The 15,365-nt window shown below is 36.7% G+C and overlaps 1 protein-coding gene across 4 annotated transcripts in view; it reads left to right on the top strand.

The window, feature by feature from the left end:
• Positions 1–8,543: 8,543 nt before the first annotated feature.
• The window catches only part of LOC126457219 (endonuclease/exonuclease/phosphatase family domain-containing protein 1-like), a 130,486-nt gene continuing 123,664 nt past the window's right edge, over positions 8,544–15,365 (top strand). The window contains exons 1-2 of one of the 4 annotated variants that reach the window (XM_050093344.1): positions 8,544–8,582; positions 13,445–13,532. The gene's annotated coding sequence lies outside the window, so the exon portion shown is untranslated. Of the gene's footprint in view, positions 8,862–13,444; positions 13,533–15,365 lie in introns of all 4 variants that reach the window. The other 3 variants (XM_050093342.1, XM_050093343.1, XM_050093341.1) reach the window with 3 other exon arrangements.

The raw sequence follows: 15,365 nt of genomic DNA on the forward strand, positions 1-15,365 counted from the left end.
GAACACGCTTTCACACATGGTATTCGAAAAGTCATAAAATGGTATTCGAAAATACAGAAAGGCATGGATCCTGCTCCTTTTTAATATCTGCCGGAGCCATAGGAATTTGAGAACACGCTTTCACACAATCTATCACACTAAATATTGTTGCAGCACTGATGGTATTGTTCGATTCCATCACGTTAGGAGTGGGGCACCGATCTGGAACTGTACATGTGTTGAGTGCTCTGTAATCGCCACACATTTTCCAGGAGTTTCCTTTCTTTGGAACCATGTGAATAGATGATGCACATTCACTATCATAACTAGTTGCAGGACCTGTTTTTAGCAGTAGATCGAATTTGGCCTGTGCTGTTAGCAGCTTCTTGGAGCCAAGCGTCGCAGCCGACAGGAGACAGATTTCCTTTGAGTTGACTATCGTGATTTTGTGTGCAATATTTGCATTTTTTAATGGCACTTGCAGGTTCCATAAGTGCTGGGAAGCTGTGCAGAATTTGTCAAATAGACCGTCTGCAGGTAGTACTGTAACATTGCCTACCATAACCAGACTGAAACGACGCACAGATTTCTTGGCGTATCCATGTGTGCCCCTTGTTGTTCCAGATAAAGAACCACAGCACTGAATATGGGCATAGTTCACGCACAAGAGGTACCAGACCTGTTTGTGCAGCAAGCCATAGGCATCTCGCGTTCTGTGAATTCCGACTTGGAAGTCTTTGTAGAAAACTCTCCTCCTTTACGAACTGGCATCTTTCTACAGTTTACTAAATCCGGCATGAGGCGATAATTGTGCAGAAAATCTGTACCTATGATAAGGCTAGGTACATCTGCAACTATGGTTCGGTTGTAATTCCAATCGTCTCTCTCCATACGTTAGAATTCTCGAAATGTTGGCTGCATTGAATACATCTTGTGTTGCTGCTCTTCTTATTTCTGTAACCTATGTTGGACAAACACTGATTTCCGAACCCGTGTATGCTTGAAGCATAACCGTGCACAAACGATCATTGGAAACTATTGCTTGAAGTCAACGTTGCATTTCTACTTACTCTTATATTATACCATTCGAGCCACCTATGGGGTTGCAGACATGTGTTTGCGCTCTTTAACGCCTGTTGTTGCAGTTTGGGTAAGTGCAAAGTTGAATGCACTGGCGAGCAAGGTACCCAAAAAGTTTTTGAAACCAACACCATTGCTCCACCGATGGTTGTGGTTCAGTATTCTTGCTCTTCTTCCAGCTGTGACTACATATCTATCGCTCCTCTCGCTTAACACTGATTGTTGCACATATAGAGGCCCACCCTAAACTGTTTGCGATGATGTCAGCCGTCTTCACTAAGTCCTATAACGGTGTATTTGTCTGTGCTGCTACAACAGTACGGATGTTGGGTGGATTGTTTAGGAAGAAGAACCAGCCTCGCCAAAGTGCGAAGGTCTGTGAGTATCTGTGACACGATCCTGTCCCCCATACAGTGTACTGCAAAAAAATTTGGAAAATGTAGCTCTGGTGACAAAGTATACCGCTGTGTGAGTGCCTCGTTATGCACAACGTAGTTCTGTTGTCCAAAGGCATCCTCTATCTCTTCTATAACTTCCAAGATCAAGTGTGCGACCACTATATTGAATGTATCACTGTTTGTGAACACTTTGCGTTGCTGAAAACTATACTCAGCCTTTGTGAACCAAAGCTTCGGTCTTGTGGTCCAAAATGATACAAGCTTAAAGTCCCCTCTTCAGAAGTTTGAACTTTACTCTCTTTAGTTTCTGTTTGTGGAAAATTAACCGGTAACGATGCTGGGTCTTGTTCCGTCTAAACTCTCGCCATCCATATTTCGCTTGGCGAATCAATTTCTTCTGACGCCATGTGTTTCTCTGTTTCTTCCTTTCTGGGGCAACCACTTTGGGAACTCGCCGTATGTGTATTTATTGCGGAAGAATACGAAGGGGTGCTTCCAATAACTGTTTATTTCTATCTCACGAAACACCCGTTACAAATAACAAATATAAGAGAATCAAGATGAGTTAACTATGCTGACAGCAGTGAAGATGATACTTTTACTCTCCTAAGAGAACACTATTCACCTCTTGTGGTGCTCCATCTGCTTAATGTCATCACACACATTGTATATACTTGTGTGTTTCAGATATACTGCACCAACAATCACACAATGGAATGAAAGATAACATGACTTGTTGTTGACAGATAGTGTAATAATTTTATTTAATTGTTACAATTTAAGAAGGAACATCCTTCTACTATTAACCTCACTTAAGATATTATTATTGTTGAAAAATGGTATCCTTCTCCAATCTATTGCACCATAGACAGAACTGTACACTATAAATGTGTTAAGAAATCATACATGTATGCTTGCACAAAATTATTACATGAGATGCCAAATAGAATAGAAAAATCATATCATTAGCACTTGTGATCTTAGCCATCTTTGATGATGATCAAACCTGCATATATTAAATGATTTTAATAAAACAACTGTATTGTATGTATAAGCATCCCTTGGTTTCCACTGGAAAACAATGTAAGCTATGATTATTGACAAAAACTAACAGTAGTTTCAATTGAAATAAAATGAAACATTATACTATGAGCATTTTCAAGACGATATTGTTGACTCTTTTTGATATATTTTCTCTTTTATAACAAAGCTATGGTGAGGAGCGCCTGCCTAAACATAAATGTATTGACATTGTGGGTGTCACCAACAGATGGCTGCACCAGGTTGTAGTTTATGTTATTCCATATTTTTGACATTTTGAAGCCTAAGTCATCTTCATAGCTAAATCAGTTATCTGCTTCTTGTTTGTTGATAGTGTTGCGATTTTGAATGATAGTCTTTCGTATTTGGGAATGTAATATTTTATGCTTAATTTAACATTTCTTAATGTTTGCTATATGCTAGTGCAGATTTAGAATGTGTTCTGGACTAGGAGAAAGGGAAGTGTAAAGTAGTAAACTGTATACACTTATTTTAATTCCCTCTTGTTATTAACCACATATTAAGTAAATATATTGACATATAAGATAAGAATCGCTGTGTCTCAGAAGACACTGCTACAGAAAACTCTTTTTTCAACTTAACATGATATTCTGATTGCACTCTTCTGGAGAATAAGTGCTTCTATTTTATCTGTATAGCTGCAAAAGACTATGGCATAGGACAGTATAGAGTGAAAGTATGTTGTAATTCCTTATGCATGCCAGCGTAATGAGATAGACTTCTAAGCGCAAAGCAGACAGAATGAATCATTTAGAAAGTCCACAATCATTTTTAAAAATATTGTTAGTTATCTGTTTGGTGAAGGGTCAACTGGCGTTGTTTCCTCTATTAAAGAATTATAGACAGCTGCCTTCTTATCACAACCACTGTACTGCTTGCTCTCAACTTTCCACAGACATATATGACTGCTGTATATTTTGCAGAAACAGTTGCCACCAAAATCAAGTGCACACAGTGCAAGCTGTTTTTGTACTCTGGAGCAGCTCAATTGACAGTTCCATTATTTCTTGGAATTTTAGTATTATTCCTTAGTTGTTTGTATAGTGCATTGCTTTTGGTCTATGTTTGCCAATAAATTTTATTGCAACCATTATATGTGGAGAGTATTTTGAACACAACATATGAATAGTCAGGGTACCTATAATTTCAATAAATTCAGTAATGAACTATCTAAACCACTAACATTTATCAGCCATCAGGCATTTTGGAATTCAGTGCACAAATAGACAGGAAACAATAGACCAATCAAACATCTGACTAAGACGTTTTCTGCGCCAATTTTGCTCTGATGTTTTGTCCACAACTTATGATTTTTCCATGCATATACGGTAAGGTTAATGCCTACTGATCTGAGCAATTTTTCTCGAACTTTCAACGCCAACTTCCATATTTGCACACATCTCATAACTACGCAAATCTCTTGTCGACCTGCTATGAACTCTCTGCGCAAATGTGATGTACCTGTATGCAGACAGTTTTGCGGACAGTTCGTTGCATGCAGGCCAGTCTTTTAATGAAGACTGTTGATCCACACACAAGGAGGTGTAAAAAGTAAAGATTAAAACCCACATAAAGTGCTTAGTTGGCTAATGCCTGGATACATTAAACGTTTTCAGCCTTATGGAGAAAAACAGGAAGTTTATTAGAGATATATCATCAGTTCTGTGAAACAAAATATGTAAGCCATCATTCATGACGTTATTAATTAGTTAGTCAGTTACATATTCCATGACCTATTTTGCATAACGGATCATAATTATGTGGAATGACTCATTTTACAATCACATCGTAAATAATTTGTATATGTGGTTTATTCTGAGCATTTCTTTTGTATGTACACACACACACACACACACACACACACACACACACACACACACACACACACACACACACACACACATGTACACTTGACAGCAAAAAAAGTGGGTCACTGCCGAATGCAACCAGCATAACCTTCCTCATGGGAAGAAGGATAATTGGCCCCCATTTTATCGATGGCAATCTAAATGGTGCAATGTATGCTGACTTCTTACGTAATGTTCTACTGATGTTACTACAAGATGTTTCACTGAATGATAGAATGGCGACGTACTTCCAACATGATGGATGTCCGTCACATAGCTCGCATGCAGTTGAAGTGGTATTGAATAGCATATTTCACGACAGGTGGATTGGTCATTGAAGCATCATACCATGGCCCGCACGTTCACTGGATCTGACGTCCCCGGATTTCTTTCTGTGGGGAAAGTTGAAGGATATTTGCTATCATGAAACACTGACAACGCCTGACAACAGTGCATTCTCAATACATGTGCGAACATTACGGAAGGTGCACTACTCGCTGTCAAGAAGAATGTCGTTAGACATATTACCAAATGCATTGAGGCTGACAGATATCATTTTGAGCATTTATTGCATGAATGTGGTATTTACAGGTAATCATGCTGTAACAGCATGCGTTCTCAGAAATGATAAGTTTACAAAGGTACATGTATCACATACGAACAACCGAAATAAAATGTTCCAATGTACCTATGTTCTGTATTTTAATTTAGAAAACCTACCTGTTACCAACTGTTCGTCTAAAATTGTGAGCTATATGTTTATGACTATTCCAGCGCCATCTGTCACAAAGCAAAACAAGTGGCCCAAGTAAAATATTCATATTTCTTAATGTACTACACGAATATGTAATAAAAATGGGAGTTCCTATTTTAAAAAAACGCAATTGATATCCGTTTGACCTATGGCAGCCCCTTATAGCAGGCCAACCATAGCGCCATCTGGTTTCCCCCTTCAAGCTAGACAAGTTTCGTTCTTTGTAGTTTTTTCATTTGACGCTTATTTCGTGAGGTATTTGGCCCAGTCATGATCAATGGACCACCCTAAACACACACACACACACACACACACACACACACACACACACACACACACATATATATATATATATATATATATATATATATATATATATATATATCAAAGGAAAAAAGATATACAGATATAAGTAATTTCTACCCAACACCTTTTAGGTATTACAGTAACAGAAATTCTTCTATGGAGTAAAAGAAGTTATCAAGGAGAAAGTTTCTCAGTTTCTTTTTAAATCGTATCTTTCTGTCTGTCAGCCATTTTATATCACTGGGTAAGTGATCAAAATTTTTTGTTGCGACACTGTGCTCCGCTTTTTGTGCTAAAGACAAATGTAGTGTTGAGTTAGTAATATCATTTTTCCTTCTCATATTATTGTAATTATGTACATCTATGTTCCTTTTTAACTATGGTGATTCATTTACAACAAACTTCATGAGAGAATAAATATACTGTGAAGCAGTAGTCAGAAATCCCAACTCCTTAAACAGATCTCTACAAGATGGTAATGGGTGACCGCCACATATTATTCTTATAGCACGTTTTTGTGCAATGAAAACTTTCTTTCTTGAAGATGAATTATCCCAGAACATTATTAGCCAAGATTTGCAATGATTCTAAATGAACTAAGTTGTTTTAGAAGTTCCAAAATGTGATTTTCCCAATGCAATTTCTCATCAATACAGATATCTAAGAAATTTGAAGTTTCCACCCTATTTATTGTGCCTTACCATGTGTTACATTCATCATTGGTGTAATACCCCTAGATGAGCAGAACTAAATATGTAGTCTTTCGAAACTTGCGGATGAAATCATACACAGAAAACCAGTCAATGGTACTTTTAAGAACTTTGTTTATCAATTCTTCTGTTTTTGTATATATGCTTGGATTGATTACACTACTAGTGTCATCTGTAAAAAAAACTGATTTTATGGGGTTATGGCACAGACACCAGTTGGGATTAACAGACCCTTATTAAGTGCCTAAAGCTTTATTGAGGATACTGACTTTCCTTTTATACTAGTATTTTAGTACAATTTGTCCATTCAGTTTTGTAATGAGATCTTCAGAGGTCCAAATTGAATGATTTAATGATAATTATCCTGACACTCCCTGTTGATGTTGCTCATTCATTTATTAATAAACTATTGGTACAGCAATTTGCTGTGGTTTTAGTGAATAATCTTACGATTGTTCCATGGTTTATAATGGACTTAGAGTAACAAACATGTTTCTTTTATGAAAATCGTGATGTTGATCTGTTCATTTTTGTAGGCCAGTGCTAATGGCCAAAAATTACTGCTGACACATCTACAAAATCTTCTTTATGTGAAAGCGTTAGTAAATTTATTTATGGTATTTAAGAAGGAAAAGTGTCTGCGTTGAAAAATAATAATAAGGTTGCTGTACTCAGTGCCATTAATGATATCCACTATTGCTGGCCAGTATTGGCCTCCACCAATCACTGTGCTATTGGCTATGTGTATAGGGGTACTCGCATCTTCCATGGCCAGTAAAGGGAAACATGTTTAAGTTTTGTGGTCAGTGTGGTGGCTAGCAGCAGGTCACGTGACCTACCGGCGGCATTTATTGGATGGTTCTTAAGTGCAGAGGCCGCCAGTAGAGTTGATTCAGCTGTGGTGTGCAGAGCTGTGCCGTTGTTTTTGTGCCTAGATCAAGTGGCTGTTGTGACTTGCTGCCATGTTGTGAGTTGATAATGCTTGTTTGAAAGCAAAGGAAGATACCGGTACTAAGAAGAATGTTAAGTGGGTGCCAGATAATATTGAAACACTTTTATAAACTTTCCAAAACCACGAATTACTGCAAAATATACTCCATGAACATTACTGCAACAAAAGAAGAAGGGAAATTAGTATTTTGAAATTGAAGGAAGACCTTACAAGACATTGTTTAGTTGTTCCTGATTTTGCATTTTTGAGGGGTAGAATAAAAATAATCAAGACAACACACAGAAGAGAGTTGCTGAAAGTTATCTTGTCAAAACAAGCAGAGCCGAGACTGAGGATGCTTATACGCCAAAGCTACCTTTGTTCAAAATCACTGGCATATTTCTAAACAGCATTTTTGTAACTCGAGACTCAATCAAATCTGGCAAGTTAACATATTCTATTCTAAGTACATGGCTTTAAAATAACTAAATATAAAAATAGCTAAAATTGGCTTTTAGGAATTTCAGTATTGTTAATATATAGAAATATTTAATTGTATTTTCCAATGGAAACAAAAACATTTCATGGCAAAATTTTTTAATAAACTGATAACGAATTTGTTTTTATTGATTATTTACAAAAAGTATTTACAAACTTCCATATCACTAGATTGAACTGTTAATCAGAAATTGTTAAAATTCCAATTTTACAAGAGTAAAAGAAATTGTTGTACAAAAGTAGGTAAAATCATAAGTTTGAATTACAAATCAAATTCCACCATATTTACATTCCAGTGGCCTTCATTTGCTAAGGAACTTGACCTTCTTTGTCGAAGTAAGCAGCCATATTATTTATAAATCAACCCAAATCGAGACAAGCAAAATAAATACTAAAATTTTGATAAACCCTTATACAAATGGTACAATAAATAAAATCTATGTTGACTTAAAATGGTTCTCACCTCCTTACTTACAGTTATAACAGTTTTAACCATAGCTTCATCAGAAGCCTCCTCAAACTCATTATCACTGTCACATTCCACATTTTTCACCAAGTAACACTTAACACTGTATTCTATACCACCTCTAACGACACACTGGGGGACACAGGTCAGAAAATATTGGAAGCTGTTATTGGCCTCGTGTATAAGCTTACTAGCCGGTAAAACCGGCCAGAACTGGCTACCACTACTGACCCTGTGTTCAGCAATCTACAGCGCGGATACTTGCGTGTCGTACTATATCACGTTACATTACCTCGCGAAAAGGCTACAAACGGTATAAAGTAAACAGATGACCCAAAGCTTCTTTATATCCTGTTTTTAAAACTGAAAAAGCTATGCTTCTGTTGTATGTTGAACAAGATGCTATCTCTGCTGAATAGACGTATAGGAAGTTGTTAATACTAAAACTTGAAATTCGCGGGGCAACAGGAGGAGTGTCTGAATCGTGTAGCACTTTGATTTGAGTAGTTTACGCTGAGTTGACACTTTGGATCTGTACTGATCACCAACAAGTAAATCATGCAATTGACTATAATGACACGATCTCCCTGTCATGCGTTACATCTAATCTCGCCCTATACAGGTGCGCTAGATTAGTTTCAGAGCTGTTCTCTTCCGTGTATCAGCAGTTCTTATCCAAGATGAGTCTTTAAAGAGGTTATCGGTGAAACAGATATTCAATGAGTTGTCTATGTTAAGCAAGTGCAGACGATGCTGAGTAATCGAAATATGACAGGAGAGCTTTTAGGTGTCAGTGGCCCATAAATTTTAAGTGAAGGTATTTTTTAGAGGTTAGAGATTTTACTAGTATTTTGTATTTACTACCATATGCTCGGTTGATAGACTGACGCGAGGCTTATGTCATCGCTAATCATAAACTAACCTTGTGCTAGTTGTATACACGGTAGCATTGGGAAGTGGTACGATTTTATTTGGAGTCCAGTAAAACTTGAGTTACATGAATGTGTTGTTATACACTGTGTGGTACAATATTCTGTAGATGCAGAGTAAGCGTAGCTACAGTGAGTGCACCTTGCTGGAAGTTATGTTTATGAAGTAAGAAGCGCATAATCTGGTTTTGGCCTGTGTGTCCCGTCGTTGTTATTCCGTTTATGCTATGTTGTGATTTGCACAGAGCTTCAACAACAAAATTTGTGTTAGCACCACTTAACGGAAACGCTGTTTATAGGCATACTGCTGAAAACTATGGACAAAAAGTTTTGTTGTTGCTGTTTGTAATATGAAAACAAGTTGTTGCCAGTTACTAGGGGAACAAGCACAACGTCAATACGTTATTTTTATAATAATACTATCCCCTAAAAAAAAAAAAAAAAAGAAAATACATGCCAAAGAAACGAAACCTATAGAGGAGGGGCGGGGTAAAGGATCTCATCCGTTCTCTACATACCCGGCCAAATTTACCACTCGCTTCTGCATATATTTTAAAAAGTCGCTACTATGACCCCTTGTTCATTACTCTCCTAATCTATTTTAAAGTCGATACTTACTTTCTCAATAAGTATGTTTTACAACCTATGATATCACTTGATAGTGAATGTGAATGTGGTACACAGTTTCGTATATCATTCATGATTTCCTGTACAATATATCAAGGCAAACATCGAGACATGGAAAAGACTGAAAAGGATATGTTGAAAAAATCCACTTAGTGTAGGCTCTGCTGACCACTATGTAATTGCATTAGTTAATGCTAAAATAAACATTAGATAAACCAAACTGCACCAAAGAAGAACTTAAGTGAATATTCAATTCAATTTATTAGCGTCCTTGTAGTACATCATCAAAATGACATAGGACTTGTCAATAAACATTACAATTTAAAATACATGTACATGAAAATTTATAATTGAATTTACTTGTCACTTAGACATTACAATTTTAATAGAACTATAAGAACATTAACATAAAAATATACAAGTAGGATAACAACGTACAAAAAGAAAGCTAGTGATTCTCACATCAAAGATTATTTCCATTCTTACATTAACACTGTTTCACACTTTCATAGAAACAGCAAGTATTTAAATGTGAGCAATTACACATATTTATTATGTCAGGGAAATATTAACTGCGCTTTTATTGTCAACGATTCATAAACTCAATACTGTAAAAACTATTGCTCAATAACATGTTTTTTAATTCTCTTTTAAATATGTGCAGTTTTGGAATTATTTTTAGTTCTTTGGGGAGAGCACTGTAGAGGATTTTGGGTTGGTATAGTACACTTTTGTGGTACATAGCTGTTTTATGAATTTCTCTGTGGAAATCATTCCTATTCCTTGTTTCGTAGTTGTGAAATTCTCTGTTTAATGTAGAAAATTCATTGTGTTCTTTTAAGAAAAATATGCTTTCATACATGTATAAGGATGGTAGTGTCGTGATTTTTAATTCTTTGAAAGCATGCCTACAAGAGTCTCTGTAACCTATACCGTTTATTATTCTGACTGCCTTCTTTTGTAGTCTAAATGAATGTTTTGTTAGACTGATGTTCCACCAAAACTGTACACCATATCTTAATAAACTGTGCATGAATGATAAACACACACATAACACTGTTTTAATATTACATGAGCTTTTAAGCATTCTAAGTTTATAACATGTTTGACTTAATTTTTTGTTCAATGATATTACATGCTTTTCCCATCGTAAGTGTTCATCAAACCATACTCCCAAGAATTTAGTATATGATGCTTGTTCAGTCTTACACTTGCCTAGTTCTACTGTAAGGTTAGTTTTTATTTTATTTGTAATATGTCTGAAGTTGATCCACATTGTTTTTTTGGCATTCACAAGGAGTCTGTTTTCATTAAACCATGTGTCTGCTTCGTCTGTTGCTAATGTGACTTTTTCCTGTAAGTCAGCTTTACTATTTGCTTTAACAAACAAACTTGTATCATCAGCAAACCGTACTGCCTCTGCTTCAGATAGTTGACTTGGTAGTCATTGATAAATATTAAAAACAGTAATGGCCCTAATACAGATCCCTGGGGTACTCCATACAAAACCCTCGAATCTTGATGAATATGTCCTATCTGCATGGCTTATCTCCACCTTCTGATACCTGTCCGACAGATATGATTCAAACCATTTGTGGGCAACTCCTCATATCCCATAGGCATATAACTTCCTAAGCAGTAACTTATAGTCGATGACATCAAAGACTTTGATGAGTCTAAAAACAATCCACAATTTAATTCCTTTCTATTTATGGAATTTAGAACAAGTTGCAAAAAATTGAAGATAGCTGTTTCAGTTGATTTATTTTTACAGAAACCATTTTGCACATTAACCAATATTCTATTCTTAATAAGAAATTTGTATAGTCTCTGATACATTATCCTTTCTATTATTTTTGAGAAACCTGACAACATTGATAAAGGCCTAAAGTTACTAACATCATATTTATCACCGTTCTTGTAAAGTGGCTTTATAGTTGACATTTTAAGTTTGATGGAAACACCCCTGTCTTAAAAGATTCATTTATAATTTCAGTGAGATGTGAGGCTATGTTTCTTGCGCTTTGCTTAATGACTTTGTCAGGAATCCCATCACACCCACATGACATTTTATTTTTAACTTATTTATAGCATTTAGTACCTCTGATTCCAGTTACTGGATAAAGGAACATTGTCATGTCATTCATGGGATTTTTACCTTGCTGTTGGAATTGCATTTAGTTTTAATTAAATTTATGGCTATATTTGTGAAATGTTCGTTAAATATGTTGGCAATCTGAAGTGGGTCCTTAACAGTTTTACCCCCACTTTTAGTGACAAAGCTGTTATCTTTTCTTTTGTGTCTACCTATATTTTTATTTATTACCTCCGAAGTTGACTTCATTTTGTTGTTACCTTTCTCAATATATGAATCATTATCAAGCTTCTTAGCTGCAATTATTACTTTCTTTTACAGGCTTCTATAACATTTCACATGTGCCTTCAGTGCTACATTCTTCTTGGCTGATTTATTTAACTTGCTGAGAGTGTCTGATGACTTTCTAATCCCCTGTGTAACCCATGTTTTGGTTTTATGTTTAGTTTTGACTCTTTTTTTATAGGAAAGGCAACATCAAAGCACTGTTTGTAGCTTTCAAGGAATGAGTCAAACTTTGTGTTGACATCACCACTATTTCAGTGAATTCAGTTGCCAAATTCTACTTATGAAGCTACAAGATAGTTGCAGCAGGTTTTTGTTGTTCGCTCTCTCTCTCTCTCTCTCTCTCTCTCTCTCTCTCTCTCTCTCTCTCTCTCTCTCTTTCTTTCTTTCTCTTTTCACATATGAAGTATGAAGAAATAACTGTTTGTGAGTTTATAAAGTAATGAGATCTCAAAAGGGAAGAAGGCAGTGTGTACAAGCTCAGTGGGCCTATGCTGAGTACGCAACAGAGTTTATTGCCACTTTTCTGTGTAGTTTTGTGTATAGTCTTTTAGTAGTAGCTAATATCTTCCTTATTACTGTAAGTGGAGAAACTGCCATTTATGATTTCTGTTGTCAGTGGAATGTTAAATTATCAATATTCCATACTTTCTTTTTCTTTCTTAGTCAGAAGAAGTGGCCTTTTTTCAGGGAGAAAATGCGATATTGTAATTTCTGTTAGAATTTTGGATTTCATTTTGTGCTTGATTGTAAGAACTACTGACATTAAACTGTGCATCTGACTAACATTGTTGATGATCGTGCTAATGTAATTGTGCAATGATTTTAATCCTATAGCAGATTTTTTGTTTATTCATAGTAAAGTTTTTATATGCTGTCCCCTTAACAACCATTTATACATGTAGACTACAATTGGGCATCATTTGTGCACGAGGATGCATTGTAGTACAGCACATATTCTCAATGTACATAAATGATTTACAATACAGTGATTGTAAATTTTGATTTTAGTTATATACTAAATTTTTGATAGGCAACGGTTATCCTAAGAAAACTAGTGTGACATTTAGAAAGATTTACAAAATGTCAGTACTTGTTGCAACATATCACAGGCACAGTAAATAGGAGCAAATACAATATAATGTTCGTAGATAAAAAGTAAGTTTGGACACAACTATGGGATGTTATCAGCAATAAATCACCACTGCCACTGACATAAATGCCTTGGCAAGCACATTCAAGGTGACATGAGATTGCAGTTCATTGGCAGAATTTTGAGCACCAGCACATCTTTTGTGAATTCGTTTTATTTATACTGTGATGCCTTGCTATCCTACTTTAAATTGTGTAGTCAGCATATTTTGAATTTATTACCTACAGCTGAAATGTAACTAGAATAATGAAATATTGGTTACAATTCTTTTGTACCTCTTATGGCACATGGAGCATTACTAATGCTCCCATTTTTTTGTTTCAGACATGTTCAGTAGTCAAAGAAAGGTGTTGTGATATTTTGATTGATCTTACCTTTATGGACAACCAGTGTGTTCAACTTGAACCCTAAGGTATGAATTATTATTTTTTAATATTAAAAAGTGATTAAAAAAACTAGTACTGTATGAATTGTAGTACGCAGGACACAATTATAGACTACGAAATTAAATATTAACTATAAGAAGAGAAAAAGAAAATGTACTAAAAACTTAATTAATCAGATGATGATAAAGAGGTATTCAACAGGAGTAGTCAGACAATAGCACAGTATAATGAAGAAAGGCAATGTCTTCCTTCATCGTAATTTCAAGTTTTCATACTTCCCTGAAGCCCTGTGTATCAGTTACGAAAATACCACAGGAAGTGGGAACAATATTCCCATGGTGGTTACAATATTCCCATGGTGGTTACAATATTCCCATGGTGGTTACATTAATTTGTAGTCGTTTATTTTTTGTAATGTTTTCATGTTGTGAATGAAATCATTCATTGGTTGTTTCTTGAGGCTTCGTTGGTCTGGCAATGCGGTATTGCATTGTTAGCTACACCTCTATCAGAATAACATTTGATTGACAGATACACATGAAAATGTGATATAATACTGAGTAATCTGTAATACTGAGCTCACCTGGTAGGATCGTAATACCATTATCACTTCGCTGCTCACTTCTGCTATTAGCTGGAGATGTTCTTTTGCATATTTAAAAAAGGAGTTAATGAAAATGAATCAGAATAGTTGTGTTAGTGTAATTGAGGTCCGCAGAGTGACAAGACAATGTTGAACAAGATGGAAAGCTTGACCAAGGTCATTCTGTGGTGCATTGTTGCTGTGGTAATTTTTTTTGTAAACAGCTAACTGTCAATCAATCATATTATTTCTATTCAGATGTAGTCCTGAAAGAGTTTAGAGGGAAGGAAGCACTATAGGGGAAATGGAAGAAAGGGGAGGGAGCAGGAAAGGGAGAAGTGGATGAGAGATAAGGAGGAATGAGAAAGGTTGAAATAAGACGAGGAGGATTGTGCCGGCAGAACATACAAGGCCAGGAATGCAGTTTGGCAGGTGGAGGTGTGCAAATGGTTGTGTTGGCTGGGGGGTAGGGGGTGAAAATGAAGGATGAGGAGGGGGGCAGCAGGCATATGCAAGGTTGGAATGTGGGAGGTAGAGGCAGTAGGTGCATGGGACTAAGAGTGGGACACATGGGCTCTGGAGCTGGTGAGTTTGTGTGATGCACAGTGACGATGACATAGTTTTTTTTTTTAAGGGTGGGGGGGGGGGGGGATTGGTTGGGGGGTGACGGGGGAGGAAAGAGAAACTTTCGGGCAGACAGTGTGAGTGCAGTAGGTTAGCAGAGATCGTAGTCAGCAGGATTACGAGATTGAAGGATGTATTGTAAGGATAACTGTTATCTGTATAGTTTGGGAAAGCTTGTGCTGGAGAGAAGGATCCAGATGGCATGGGTTGTGAAGCAGATATTGAACTCAAACGTGTCACGCTCAGCAGTACATTCGGCCACTGGGTGATCAACTCTGTTGTCGGTCACAGTTTGGCAGTGGTCATTCATTCTGGAGGACAGCTGGTCCCACATTCCTATCCTGCACACCAGCTGCCTCCCTCCGAGCCACCAGCTACCCCTCACCAACCGCTCCTCCCACCTCTTTCTCACATGCATGTGTGCATGTTGGGGAGAGAGTGGGGAGGGGTGGCATGGAATGGGGCCCACTCATGCGACACCTACAGGCAAATTGCATAGGAAACTTAGTACTCTCAGATTTCTTACCATGCCTATGGAAAAACATGCCACACAGTTCTTCAATGATTCTATGAAGCTTTGATTGTATCCTGCTTGGAGGATGGCTGTGCTGCCTATTGGTTGACAACACAATCAGTACTGAGTTTGTTTACC

Source organism: Schistocerca serialis, chromosome 2, assembly GCF_023864345.2.
Source record: "Schistocerca serialis cubense isolate TAMUIC-IGC-003099 chromosome 2, iqSchSeri2.2, whole genome shotgun sequence".
Taxonomy (NCBI): Eukaryota; Metazoa; Arthropoda; class Insecta; order Orthoptera; family Acrididae; genus Schistocerca; species Schistocerca serialis.